The sequence below is a fragment of the Oncorhynchus nerka genome, linkage group LG10 (genome assembly GCF_034236695.1).
Source record: "Oncorhynchus nerka isolate Pitt River linkage group LG10, Oner_Uvic_2.0, whole genome shotgun sequence".
Taxonomy (NCBI): Eukaryota; Metazoa; Chordata; class Actinopteri; order Salmoniformes; family Salmonidae; genus Oncorhynchus; species Oncorhynchus nerka.
The window spans coordinates 28333303-28347196 of NC_088405.1; the positions used below are offsets into that span (position 1 = coordinate 28333303).

The 13894-nt window shown below is 40.7% G+C and overlaps 1 protein-coding gene across 3 annotated transcripts in view; it reads left to right on the forward strand.

The window, feature by feature from the left end:
* LOC115135102 (phosphatidylcholine:ceramide cholinephosphotransferase 1-like) overlaps positions 1-13894 on the forward strand; it is a 55918-nt gene that overhangs the window by 26218 nt on the left and 15806 nt on the right. The window contains exon 1 of one of the 3 annotated variants that reach the window (XM_029669383.2): positions 5879-5963. The exons of the other annotated variants lie outside the window; for them this stretch is intronic. The gene's annotated coding sequence lies outside the window, so the exon portion shown is untranslated. Of the gene's footprint in view, positions 1-5878; positions 5964-13894 lie in introns of those variants that run through there. 3 annotated transcript variants of the gene reach the window in all.

Genomic DNA, 13894 nt, shown 5'->3' on the forward strand with positions numbered 1-13894 from the left:
GACCTACCATCTGCCCGGTACAGTTGAAACTGGGATTCATTCGTGAAGAGCACTTCTCCAGCATGCCATGCAAGTGGCCATCGAAGGTGAGCATTTGTCTACTGAAGTCGTTTACGATGCCGAACTGCTGTCAGGTCAAGACCCTGGTGAGGATGACGAGCATGCAGATGAGCTTCCCAGAGACTGTTTCTGACAGTTTGTGCAGATATTCTTTGGTTGTGCAAACCTACAGTTTCATCAAGACGATCCTGCAGGCAAAGAAGCCAGATGTGGAGGTCCTAGGCTGGCGTGGTTACACATGGTCTGCGGTTGTGAGGCTAGTTGGACATACTGCCAAATTCTCTAAAATGACGTTGGTAGAGAAATGAACATTCCATTCTCTGGCAACAACTCTGGTGGACATTCCTGCAGTCAGTATGCCAATTGCATGCTCCCTCAACTTGAGACATCTGTTACATTTTAGAGTGACCTTTTATTGTCCACAGCACAATGTGCACCTGTGTTATGATCATGCTGTTTTATCAGCTTCTTGATATGTTTGATATATTTTATTTCAGCTCATGAAACATGGGACCAACACTTTCCATGTTGCCTTTTTTATATTTTTATTGTTGTCAACAATCTAAGTCAACCCTGTGTCTTTGGCTATGCCGGATTAAGTGATATGACATGCTATTCTATAAAATAATTTCTGTGTAATTAATATTACCTGATTGAGCTAATCATGTAAATGTAATTAACTAGAGAGTCGGGCACCACGAAATAATATTTATAGAGCTGTTATCTTCCGAATGAATTCTTAAAGACCTAGTAATATTTTACAACAATAGCAGTCAATATTAATCGTCATCTTAATTCAGTCTCATCTGAAAGTTGTACATTCTTAGTTATCTGCATGAACCCTGGCTAACAAGTTGAATCAGCAATACAAAATTGGGTTTAAATAATTATTTATTTAATAAATACCTAGCTAATCACACAGAATTACACGTACACATAATTAAATCATAACTTTATTACAAATTACGTCATAAAAGAAAACGTCCCTAGCAGGCGGAACAGATATGACAACTTGTTACACAAAAGAAAAGGGGCTGGGTTTGAGTGAAAGAGCGGGAAGACTGAGGAACAAAGGGAAGAAGCTGTGCTATCGTAAATACAGTATGTTATGCATTCTAAATTACCGCCCATTTGGAAAAGGAAAATGCAATATATATTTACTCCGAGCTGCGCTTCGGTAGGTTGGTGGTAGATGGAAGGCCATGTTGCCCAACCGAGTCCTTTTGAAGAATGTCTCTGGTTGACAATTGAATACGTTGTAGTAACGTCGTTAGGTGATAGGCGGGATACTCTGTCTGTTCCTTCCTAACCCTCTTTTGCATCTGCTGTTGCTAACTCAACGGCTAGGAGGTATCACTTCTATAGTGAATAAGATTTCAAAGTTCATACCATTCGCAACCAAAGCTCACGCTGATGTTGGCTTCATTCTGTAGTTATTATCTGAACCATTCTGACATCGGACTGTCGTCCTACATCCTCAGAACAGAAGGTTATATTATCGTCAAGGGCTTATATATGAAGGGAGAGGAGGGCTTGTTTGAAAAGTTTTATAGCCCATGTCCATTCACAGGGGCGGGCCACTGATTGAGCAGAGCCCTAACTTATGAAAACCCAAACCTCACATTTTAGAAGCTATAATCACATTTCATCCCATCACAAATAATATCATATTCAAACATTTAAATTGAACAACAATTCCATGTGAATCCGATAACTCTGATGTGTAGAGTTTCCACTGTAGAGTTTGTCATCTTATCATTGATGAGAATGTCTCAAGATGACAACCGAACTGACATCATATTCATTAAGTACCACCGCATATGTTCAATTGTTCGGATTACCAGAATATAGTTCATTTCCCCCCACCTTCTGATGTTCCCAGAATCTCTGTTAACCAAGGGTTTTGCAAATTAACCTCAATAGGGTAGAGAGAGGAAAAGGGGGGAAGAGGTATTTATGACTGTCATAAACCTACCCCCACCCCCAGGCCAACGTCATGACACCTGTCTGTTTTGCCCCATAGTTCCACACGTGTTAGGTTGGTTCTTAAGAAACAAAACCATCTATACCATCTACTATTTGGGATGTTAGTCCTTGGCTTTCACCAAGGGATAGCAGCTGAATTTTCCATATAACGTCAAGCTACATTTATCTCCATGTGCCAATGAGTTGGCTATGATTAGTGATTGGGGGGAAAATCGATTAGTTACATATCGGAATATTATTTTTTCATAGCTCGTTCTACATCTTTTTATAGGGAGCCAATTTGTTTTCAGCACTTATAATCATGTCTGAACAAAACTCGTTGTCCCTTTGCAGCAGACATGTTTGAGCAATTTGTTTGGGACATCGAATCGCAATAAAATCACAGTATCGAATCGCAATACATAGAATTGTGAGAATCGCAATACACACCGTATCGGCACATAAGTATCGTCATAATATCATATCGTAAGGTCCCTGGCAATTCCCAGCCCTAGCTAAGATGTGACCATCCAGCCACTAATTGCTCTTTCAAGTTAAGCTACTACTGAAAGAAAAAATACTGTAGCAGAGACTGTTTTATAGATTCTGTCTCACATCTACCATAGCTGGGGGAAATATGTTTGTAGATAGTATTTGGGTGAAGGGAAGTTGTAGGCTATTCAATACTTTTGACAGTCAGATTTGCATGAAACCAACCAAACAAACAGGGTCAAGGGTTAATATTTTCCTTGAATCTTATCTCTTTAGTGGTGAGTTCTGAGCCTGTTTATCTGCCAAGATTGAAGATGTGATATTCCTCTGTGACATCAGCAAATACTCTTTCCCAGGGGCCAGCGTGTTACCTCTACTATCTGTATTCAGACACCATGACACAACACACAGATTCGTGACTTGCTGTTCCGAACCCACTGTCTTCAACTATTAAGCCTGGCAGATTGATTAAAGCACTGACGGTTCCTCCACCACTGCTTTCTGATCTCATTAGGCCATTACATCATTCATTATCTCATGAGGAAATGTCAAAAGGTTGAAGATGAACACTTCAATGTCAGTGTCCAGAGATGTTTTTTTCCTGGTACTAAGGGAGGGAGGTTGAACTGAAGTCAAGGAGAGAGAGAAATCACATGGAAAAGACCCCTGTTGATAGGGCTGGAAGCTGTTAAAAAACAGTGGAAAATTGGCCAATTCAACTGTCGCAAGCTATGCTTGTGGAAGATGGTTAGTTAATGCCACAACAGAGAAATGTTAACTAACACTAAAATGATTGCTCCAATGAACTAAATTTGATGCTGGCTTCTAACTTAAGGAAAAGCTTTTACTAACTAAAACTACCCTAGTCTTTTGGCAAACTGACCTTAGACTGGAAAATTGTAGCTCTATAAGGTCACTGTGCCCTCAGTTATCTTAGTGGATTCATTACTTCCTACAGAAGGTCCAAAGACACATGCATTGTTTTCAGAATCCTGTAATTGACCTTAATTGCCAATTTCCCCTCAAAAACAGGATAAATGCAATCATACAGCAGATTGATTGCTCTGCAGTGGATGCAGATTTGATTTGATTGCTTATTCTCATTTGTATTGAAAACCTCAGATAATTTGACTGTATATGGGTTGTCATCTATCTTGTTTGAGTTTGTCAAAAGTACCAATGGCCTTGTGCATTATCATGAAAGAAGGAAGCTTACTTATTTTTAAAACTTACTATTTCGCAGCCAAGATGGAAGCCTGTTCAGTGTTCCCTTTCCTACAAAGTAGGCTATTTTATTTATTTCCTAGAAGACTAAAAAGCTATACCGCTATCAGGCCTGTATAGTATGAATTGTAGATACTCATATATCCTCTTCTTTGAAGGCTCGGTCTTTTCATGTTTTTATTGTGAAATTTTGACAATTGAGGGTTTGCTGAAAGACTAAAGAGAGACCTTATTCCACGTCTCAGTCACTGTTCCCATACGTCTTGCTTATAGACTAGCCTACATGCCTGAGACTAACTCAATTACTTTCCTGGCTACTGAATGCTATGCAGAACTTCGATCATGAGGCTACAGTACCAATATTTCAAATGTTAATCTAATTTTGATTGATCAACTGCACATACTGTACAGAAACAATAAAAACAATTTAATGCAGGTTAATGCAAACATTTTTTGAAAGTTAATTTAGCGTAATATTGAATGAGGTACATTGGAGTTAATGTAGGAGGCGCTAATGATGTGAGCCTCAACCACTTGTCAAATAAGTGACAGTGTGGTTGATTCATCGACGTGTGAAAATGCTGTCAGTGTCAGATAGTTTCCAACAAGTATGTCTAACAGTTTGTTTTAAGAGGTGTCCTGACCATACAGCATTTAAAGAATCTGTACTTACTGTAGGCCAAAATATTTTGCCAACAGTAGTGCAAACCTCTCAGTAAAGTGAAACCTGCATTGCTGATGCTAAGAATGTAATCTCTAAACTCCTACTCATTCCCAGCATCTCCTCTGCCAATCAAGTTGTCCAAAAATGTAACCGATCCCCAACATAGGCCGCTTTAGCTGGTTGCTCTCGCTCCACAGTACTGGAGAACCTTCACGTAAAAAAAAACCTGAACAAAGAGACTTTGTCTCTGCTTCTATAAGTAGCTTCTGTGTTCTATGAGACTGCAGGTGTTGTCGAAAGCCTTCAAGGCACACAGGCCTACTACATACAAACGAGTAGGCCTATACCTGAATAGAATTGTGAAAACAAGTCTATTATAGTAATATGAAAAGTATTCCAACACATCAGAACACTCAACCTCATGAAAGACCTCAGGGAGCCTAGTTCATGTTTGCTATAACCAGTATTACCAGTATTACGTGTTTGTATGTGTGTGTCTGAACTTTCTCTACCCAACAGTGTTGAACTGCAGCTGCTTGCTGTTAATTTTCACCCTGGTATCGCCAACTTGTCAAGCATGTTCGGTAAAATGCATTCTATGTGGCTTTGTGGGGCAGGTAGTAGGCTAGGTGATACAGGTGAGAGAATAGTGTTCACACATTTTATTCACCATTGTTCTCAGAAGGTAACGTTCTGTAATGGAAGATTACCGTTTCAAATAAAGCATTGTCCCAGAAAAGCAAAAACACCCAGAGGGAAGGAGGAGGGGAAAGCAAACAAAAGGTTGGCCTGAATATGTTTCCATGACTGGAATGTCATTTTGACATTCTTACTTGTAATGTTGGTTGTGGTGGCTTATGTTGATTCAACATGTTCAAACAAATATACTTTAGGCATAGAAAGAGGAAACATGATACGCTCACTGTTGAAATGTGCTCTATATGCAAACAGACTGTCTATATAATGTATCTATATGGCACAAATAAGCCTAGCTTATTGGTTCAAGTTTAGTTACCTGAGTAACATTCTAAATTCCTTCCTTTGTGTGTTTGATTTGTGATGATAAGACTGTGTGGCCTAGGTGAGACGTTAAAACAATTAGTTCTATAACAGGAGCTGACCCGTTTTCAAATCCCCTTGAGCTCTCCCCAGTGTGTTTTCTACTATGTGCATCCAGCTCCCTGCGCTATGTTTACTGTGCACTTTTTCTGACTCTGGTTGCCTGTGTTTCCACCACTTGACAGTGTGTCCTTTTCAACAAAAAAAATGAAATTTTCCAATGATATCCATTGTTCTTAAAGGATGAATAAGGTAAATGGATGGAGATCAGATCTTTTTGTGTTTTGCGGACACACGCTATCTCAGAATGGGTGGGGTTCAGGGACGCCGTTCAAGCCAGAGAGCGATAGAGAGACCAAGTGGGAAGGAGGAGGAGTCTGAGAAAGAGAGAGCCTTGTTCAGAGGAACTGCTGCAGAGCTGTTCTTTCTCTCTCAGAGCCACATGTGTTTTGTGATTAGAGCAGGTGAAGAATGAAGAGGAGGCACAGGGGAGATAGGGGTAAGTCCTATGGCACAGGTGTTTTATGCTTACATAATTATTTCGATCTCCGACCGGGAACTTTAGAACCTGGAGGAATGAATGTGACTTCAACATTCCAACCAATGTTATTATAGTTTATAGACTTTTCCTTGAAATTCAGTTTAGTTAGGTTTAAGATCTGATTTACTTGTTTTTTTATGTTAGGGACCGGAAGTAGCCTGTGTGTTTAATGTTAGAAGACATTTATGTATAGTGTTTCGATTTTTGGGGGATGTAAGGTTTTGCCACTGTGGAGCAGTAATACACACTTTGATGGGTCAGGTCATAGGTTAGGTTATTTTTCAAGTGGAATCGATGCGTTCAGCCCCCCCGTGTTTTTCTGCTTCTCATTAAGAAAAATTATATTTGGATCTTGGAGGTGTGGTTTGATGTGGGTGTGTTATGTTCACTATATCGTACCCTGGCAATTAATGTTTGTCCCTCCCTTGAGTCACCATATCCACAGCATAGCCAATACCACTTCCTCAAAATAGTCCGAATTAATCCAAGATAAACCAATAAATCTGTAATTTATTTTGATGTTTTGCAGTGGATGTGTTAGCCGCACAATTTTACATCTAGCTCAGGTGTTTGGTGCAGTATTTCTGAAGTAAAAAGACGTGCATGGATAACCTAGTCAGTGCACTGCAGACAGTATTGATTCCGCTTCTGCTGTCTGTGCTTAGAACTGATTTCTGAGAACATGTCATCAACTTTATCAGCAAGCTGTCGACCTATTGTAAATAAAGCACAAGCAACACGCTGTTTCAGTGCCCAAAATCACTAGCTAGTTAGCTAAGTTCCATCTATGTTTGTCAATGAAACTACCTAGTAGTTGCTAGCAGGCACATTGAGCAGGCAGGCCGATCAATATACAATATATGTCTAAACGACAACGAGACAAAATAAGGAAGTGGATAGAATGATATGATTATCAGTCAAATTAACAAATGTATATAATATTGATTACTATGTACGGCGCCTTCAGAAAGTTTTCATACCCCTAGACTTATTCCACATTTTGTTGTTACATCCTGGAACCAAACATTTACAATTTGGACTTGTCAGACCAAAAGACATCTTTCCACCGGTCTAATGTCCATTGCTCGTGTTTCTTGGCCCAAGCAAGTCTCTTCTTCTTATTGGTATCCTTTAGTAGTGGTTTCTTTGCAGTAATTTGACCACGAAGGCCTGATTCACACAGTCTCCTCTGAACAGTTGATTTTGAGATGTGTTTGTTACTTGAACTCTGAAGCATTTATTTGGACTGCAATTTCTGAGGCTGGTAACTCTAATGCAGCAGAGGTAACTCTGTGTCTTCCTTTCCTGTGGCTGTCCTCTTGAGAGTCAGTTGCATCATAGCGTTTGGTTTTGGCGACTGCACTTGAAGAAACTTTAAAAGTCCTTGACATTTTTTGGATTGACTGACCTTCATGTCTTAAAGTAATGATGGACTGTAATTTATTTTTGCTTATTTGAGCTGTTCTTGCCATAATATGGACTTGATATTTTACCAAATAGGGTTGTCTTATGTATACCACCCCTACCTTGTCACAACACAACTGTTTGGCTCAAATGCATTAAGAAGGAAAGAAATTCCACAAATGAACTTTTAACAAGGCACACCTGTTCATTGAAATGCATTCCAGGTGACTACCTCATGATGCTGACAAACCTTTGACTGGTTGTGTGTGTGCGAGGTTTTGTTTGTACAGTGTACTGTTAATTTGTCAAAGATAAGTTTCTGTATAGTTTTAGTTTTTCAAACGGGTTTGTGAATAGTTTTTATTTCAGTTTATGAACGTCTTTCATTAGTAGTTTCGGTTTACTATAACCTTGCTTCCAACAACATGTTTGTCAGCGAGACTGTCTATTGTTTCTTTGTCAACCAGAGTCTGAGCAAAGTTTATATTGACAATAATCTGTAGCTCTATATTTTTGCTGTGTCTATTTGGCTTGAATTGGTTAGTCTCATCCCTGAAACATACGTTTTAGAATTGTGAATGAGTCACTCTGCTACTGGCGCCCTGTTTGTGTACTTGGCATGCTTTGGGGGGAAAGGTTAAACTCTGGTCACAGACACAGCCTTTTGCTTTTCTGCCTTGTTAGTTACTCAGTGGTGTAAAGAACCTAAGTGACAACTTTTACTTCACTACATTCCTAAAGACAATTATGTACTTTTTGCTCCATACATTTTCCCTGACACCCAAAAGTACTTGTTACATTTTGAATGCTTAGCTGGACATGAAAATCGTCCAAGAAAACATCCCTTGTCGTCCCTACCGCCTATGATCTGTCAGACTCCCTAAACACAAATCCTTTGTTTGTAAATTGTGTTGGAGTGTGCCCCTGGCTATCCGTGAAAAATAAAATACAAAATTGTGCCATCATGTGTTTAATATAAGCAATTTGAAACTATTTATACTTAAGTATATTTAAAACCAAATACTTTTAGACTTTTACTCGGGTAGTATTTTACTGGGTGACTTTCACTTTTACTTGAGTAATTTTCTATTAAGGTATCTTTACTTTCACTCAAGTATGACAATTGAGTACTTTTTCCACCAATGTCGTTACTCTTCCATTCCACGGCCAAACCTCGAAGGGAAGAATTTACAGCATGAAGCAGTATGGTTGGACTATGTATCATTGATGCGTTTTCCACTTGTCCTTGTTTCATTTTGTGATCAAAATAAATTTTTCCAGCATCAGAAATGTCAGCGTACTGCCATGTAGTCTGGTTTCTGGCCACTAGTTTTATTTATGAGGGGCTGTAGGCCTAAAAACATCCTTGATTTTAGATTTGAAAAAACTCACGTTATTTCCATATATATAATGTGTCTAGGGCCGGGACAATACCTGGCAAGGAAACAAAACATGAAGCCCTAATGTTGGAAACAAACATTATATTGTCATCCAGAGTCATATTTATATATTTTCCATGCTATAGCACACACATTTTGACATACAGCATGTTTTTAAAGGACCAAAGAGTTTGGTCTGCTTCGTGTTTTCATGGAAAACATATACTAGAATCATCACAACCCTAGATGTATCTGCCATGACTTTTCATTATTAGCTGTAAGCGCGCACACAAAGCTGTGTCAGATGGTTGAGTAAGAATATACATGATTCTTCTAACACAGTTTGGTGTTCACTGTTTGTATGAGTCGGGCAGCAGGTGCTGTTATGTCACTGAATGCCGAGCATCAGCTACAACACTATTAAGTAAACAGAATTGCACTGCCATATGAGCAGTTCAGTTACTTTGCTACATATTTTTTTTACATTTTAGTAATTTAGCAGACACTCTTATCCAGAGCGACTTACAGTAGTGAGTGCATACATTTACCCCTGTGGGAATCAAACTCACAACCCTGGCAGTGCAAGCGCCCTGCTATAATACCAACAGAGCTACACGGGACTATTAGATTGCTAATGTTTTGCAAGCTGTTGGAGTGATGAAATTACGGTTTCCTTTATGCCTCTCCTGCAGCTATGTACAACTATAGACATGGCATATCAACTCGCCATTGGAATTACATTGGCATGAAGTACTCCTGAATCTTCAAAGTCAACTGTCAAGTTATTTTCCAACTCTTTGTTCACTACACGAAATGTGTTGTATTTAAGTGTTCTGTGTTCATTGCTCCCGGGATACTTCCGTTCCGAAGTTGGTTGAACAGCAGTAAACTGACCACCACTACCTGTAAACATACTCTCTCTCCGTAGACAGTAAATTGCTAAATAAACTTTGTCCAGTTGGTCAATGCAGTGCTTGTAAACATTGTTTAAAGTTGTCTGTGTATTTACTCATCATGACAATGCTAGGCCTTGCCTTATAACAGGTAGGTAGCCTAGTGGTTAGAGCGTTGGACTTGTAACCGAAAGGTTGCAAGATCAAATCCCTGAGCTGACAAGGTAAAAATCTGTCGCCCTGAACAAAGCAGTTAACCCACTGTTCCTAGGCCGTCATTGAAAATAAGATTTTTTTCTTAACTGACTTGCCAAGTTAAATAAAAGTTTTAAAAAATACTCACACACTTTGGGACAATGCTTTATTAGAAAAAAGTAGTCTCATTACGGAACGTTACCTTCCGAGAACGATGGTGAATAAAATGCGTAATCACCATTCTCTCACCTGTATCACTTGGTCTACTACCTGGCCCACAAACCCACATAGAATGAACTATGCAAATATTTACTCAACATGGTTGGCCAGTAGACAGCATGCAGCTGCAGTTGAACACCTTTGGGTAGAGAGTTCAGACACATGGTGAAGTTAGAAAGCACAGAGACATGATCTTTGATGCAGCGTATTTTCTCTGGTCGCACAGAAATGCAGTTCATACGGGTGTTCTCATGGTTTCCATAGACCAGTCTGGGGGGGATCCTTACTGTAACAAATGGTTTCAGGGGAACTAAACTATTTTTTTAACCTGTGTGGGGAAAAAAATTATTTATATATATTTTTTTTTTAACCCATGCAAACTCGTAACTAGTTATTCCTTTGTTCAGGTGAAGGGTGGCTTTGCGCATCCTCACATGTTATGTCATATGTTTGCATCTTACATTTAAGGCTGCCTTACCCCATGTTTTAGTATACTTCCCCTAGGGTCCACTATATCCAGTGGTGGAAAAAGTACCCAATTGTCATACTTGAGAGTAAAAGTAAAGATACCTTTTTTTTTAATAGAAAATAACTAAAGTAAAATTGAGTCACCCAGTAAAATACTAGAGTAAAAGTATTTGGTTTTAAATATACTAAAGTATCAAAAGTAAATGTAATTGCTCAAATATACTTAAGTATTGAAAGCAAAAGTATAAATCATTTCAAATTCCCTTAAGCACTTTGTTTAAAAAAAACTACGGATAACCCGGGGCACACTCCAACACATACATAATTTACAAACAAAGAATTTGGGTTTAGTTCGCAGTAGGGATGACCGGGGATGTTCTCTTGATACGTGTGTGAATTGGAGCATTTTCCTGTCATACTAGCCATTTAAAAATATAAGTAAAGTACAGATACCCCCAAAAACTACTTAAGTAGTACTTTACACCACTGATTACAGCTCTTGTCCCCATGCAGTGCCATTCATTTGAATGTTGGTTATCCTTCCACAATGTCACAATGGATGGCAGAAATGTCAAGTTATGCATCACTAGATTTGATTTATTACCTGATTTAAGGGTATTCTGTGCATCTTTCATATGGTCTGGATGCCTTTGGAATACTGTACAACAAAATGAGTTTGTATTGAAAAATGCACACGTCAGGGGAGATACCTATTTAGGCCATCCCTAGCTGCTGGGCTGCTCAGTCCTGTCCCTGGGGGTCTGACTTACTGTTGTCACTCTGGCCTTGCTCTAACACACCTGAAACCAATAATGAATGTTTAACTAAGATCCTAAAGTCCTCCCTCGCCCTCCTTTTGTCAAATCTGACCACGACTCCATTTTGTTGCTCTCAGCCTTTAGACAGAAACTTAAACGGGAAACAACCCTGCTCAGGTCTGTTCAACGCTGGTCCGACCAATCTGATTCAACGCTTCAAGATTGCTTCGATCACGTGGACTGGGATATGTTCCAGATAGCGTCAAACAACAACATTGATGTATACGCAGATTCGGTGAGCGAGTATATTAGCAAGTGCATCGGTGATGTTGTACCCACGGCAACAATTAAAACCTTCCCCAACCAGAAACAGTGGATTGATGGAAGCATTCGCGCAAAACTGAAAGCGCAAACCACTGCTTTTAATCAGGGCAAGGCGACCGGAAACATAGCCGAATACAAACAGTGTAGCTATTCCCTCCGCAAGGCAATCAAACAAGCTAATCGTCAGTATAGAGACAAAGTAGAGTTGAGGACAATGCAGTGCCACCATCACGACCCGCTACCAAAACCTGCGGACTTTCCTTCACCGCAGCCAATGTGCGTAAAACATTTAAACGTGTTAACCCTCACAAGGCTGCCGGCCCAGACGGCATCCCTAGCCGCGTCCTCAGAGCATGTGCAGACCAGCTGGCTGGTGTGTTTACTGACATATTCAATCATTCCCTATCCCAGTCTGCTGTTCCCACATGCTTCAAGATGGCCACCATTGTTCCTATTCCTTAGAAAGCTAAGGTAACTGAGCTAAACGACTATTGCCCCATTGCACTCACTTCCGTCATCATGAAGTGCTTTGATAGACTAGTCAAGGATCACATCACCTCCACCCTCCCTGACACCCTAGACCCATTCCAAATTGCTTACCGCCCCAATAGGTCCACAGACGATGCAATCACACTGCACAATGCCCTAACCCATCTGGACAAGAGGAATACCTATGTAAGAATGCTGTTCATCGACTGTAGCTCAGCATTTAACACCATAGTACCCTCCAAACTCGTCATTAAGTTCGAGACCCTGGGTCTCGACCACGCCCTGTGCAACTGGGTCCTGGACTTTCTGACGGGCCGCCTCCAGGTGGTGAGGGTAGGAAACCTCTCCACCCCGCTGATCCTCAACACTGGGGCCCCACAAGGGTGCGTTCTCAGCCCTCTCCTGTACTCCCTGTTCACCCATGACTGCGTGGCCATGCACGCCTCCAACTCAATCATCAAGTTTGCAAACGACACTACAGTGGTAGGCTTGATTACCAACAACGACGAGACGGCCTACAGGGAGGTGGTGAGGGCCCTCAGAGTGTGGTGTCAGGAAAATAACCTAACACTCAACGTCAACAAAACAAAGGAGATTATCGTGGACTTAAGGAAACAGCAGAGGGAGAACCCCCCTATCCACATCGATGGGACAGTAGTGGAGAAGGTGGAAAGTTTTAAGTTCCTCGGCGTACACATCACGGACAACCTGAAATGGTCCACCCACACAGACAGCGTGGTGAAGAAGGCGCAACAGCGCCAGAAGGCATCACCGGGGGCAAACTACCTGCCCTCCAGGACACCTACACCACCCGATGTTAGAGGAAGGCCAAAAAGATCATCAAGGACAACAACCACCTGAGCCACTGCCTGTTCACCCCGCTATCATCCAGAAGGCGAGGTCAGTACAGGTGCATCAAAGCTGGGACCGAGAGACTGAAAAACAGCTTCTATCTCAAGGCCAACAGACTGTTAAACAGCCATCAGTAACATTGAGTGGCTTCTGCCAACATACTGACTCAAATCTCTAGCCACTTTAATAATAAAAAATTGGATGTAATAAATGTATCACTAGTCACTTTAAACAATGCTTTAGCATCTACTGCATCTTGCCTATGTCGTTCGATCATCGCTCATCCATATATTCATATGTACCATTTCTTATTCATTCCTTTACACTTGAGTGTATAAGGTAGCTGTTGTGCAATTGTTAGATTACTTGTTAGATATTGCTGCATGTGTAACAGTATAGACTTTACGTCCGTCCCCTCGCCCCGACCCTGGCGCGAACCAGGGACGCTCTGCACACAGACAACAGTCACCCTCGAAGCATCGTTACCCATCGCTCCACAAAAGCTGCGGCCCTTGCAGAGCAAGGGGAACCACTACTTCAAGGTCTCAGAGCAAGTGACGTCTCCGATTGAAACGCCACTAGCGCGCATGTGACCAATAACATTTGATTTGATTTGAATAACGGGTGGTTTGAATTGTTTTTTTGTGGGGAGGGGGGGGGGGGGGGGGTATTGATATTTGTGGGTCAAACTTTCTCACTTATCATTACTCAGGATTATCCATAATCATGGTAGCGTCCACATTCATGTAGAAGTGTTTAGAAACATATTATATTCTTATTTACAATAAAAGTTACCCCAAAAGGGTCATATTAGATTGTGTAGAAATGCAGGAAATTATCTTTAGATGCCCAAAACATTCTGAGGGAGGACCCCAGACCATCCACCAGGTTGTCCCTCCACTTCTAAA